Source organism: Sinocyclocheilus anshuiensis, unplaced genomic scaffold (assembly GCF_001515605.1).
Source record: "Sinocyclocheilus anshuiensis isolate Anshui unplaced genomic scaffold, SAMN03320099.WGS_v1.1 scaffold211, whole genome shotgun sequence".
Classification (NCBI taxonomy): Eukaryota; Metazoa; Chordata; class Actinopteri; order Cypriniformes; family Cyprinidae; genus Sinocyclocheilus; species Sinocyclocheilus anshuiensis.
In genome coordinates, this window is record NW_015548195.1 from 36,355 (window position 1) to 36,770 (window position 416).

General features: G+C 39.7%; 1 protein-coding gene across 1 annotated transcript in view; it reads left to right on the top strand.

The window, feature by feature from the left end:
- Positions 1-416, top strand: part of LOC107653171 (stabilin-1-like) — a 44,353-nt gene that overhangs the window by 17,251 nt on the left and 26,686 nt on the right. The window lies entirely within an intron of this gene.

The window sequence follows — 416 nt, forward strand, 5'->3', positions numbered from 1 at the left end:
TAAAACCATGTCTGCATTTGTGATCGGAGAAATGACAAACAACAAGTGCTACTCTACACTGCCCAAAACTTGCGTTTGAATCATCAGTGGCAAATTGTTTAAATATGAAAACATGCTTACAGTCTGTGAGTCAGAACAGACGGCATTGAAGGCTACTCTCCCAGGATCAGGAAACAGTCCTCCGTAAAATGCGCTGCACACATCTGAATATTTGGGTTGAAGTGTTCTGGAACTTGTAAAATACAAGTTGTATTTTGTTGTAAATACAACTTAACCACTGATTTCTAGTTTTGGAAGTAAACAAAGTAGTTTCGCTTTCACAACGAAACACAGCATCTCCACGACATGGCAGCGGCGGCAACAACAATACTACAGCAAGAATAAAAGTTACGCCTTCTTTCTTTGCGTGAACATTT